This window comes from Nansenia antarctica (genome assembly GCF_963989245.1).
Source record: "Nansenia antarctica genome assembly, chromosome: 5".
NCBI lineage: Eukaryota > Metazoa > Chordata > Actinopteri > Argentiniformes > Microstomatidae > Nansenia > Nansenia antarctica.
Window position 1 is genome coordinate 5,866,805 of NC_137690.1, and position 460 is coordinate 5,867,264.

Below are 460 nucleotides of genomic sequence, written 5' to 3' on the forward strand. Positions count from 1 at the left end.
TGTCTGACCGTCTCACCTGTCTGACTGTACTACCTGTCTGACCGTCTCACCTGCCTGAATCTCTCACCTGTCTGACTGTCTCACCTGTCTGTCTGTCTCACCTGTCTGACTGTACTACCTGCCTCACCTGTCTGTCTGTGCTACCTGCCTCACCTGTCTGTCTGTGCTACCTGTCTAACCTGTCTCACATGTCTGACTGTCTCGCCTGTCTGCCTGTACTACCTGTCTGACTGTCTCACCTCTCTGTCTGTGCTACCTGTCTCACCTCTCTGTCTGTGCTACCTGTCTCACCTCTCTGTCTGTGCTACCTGTCTCACCTCTCTGTCTGTGCTACCTGTCTCACCTCTCTGTCTGTGCTACCTGTCTCACCTCTCTGTCTGTGCTACCTGTCTCACCTCTCTGTCTGTGCTACCTGTCTCACCTCCTGTTCTGTGCTACCTGTCTCACCTCTCTGTCTGTG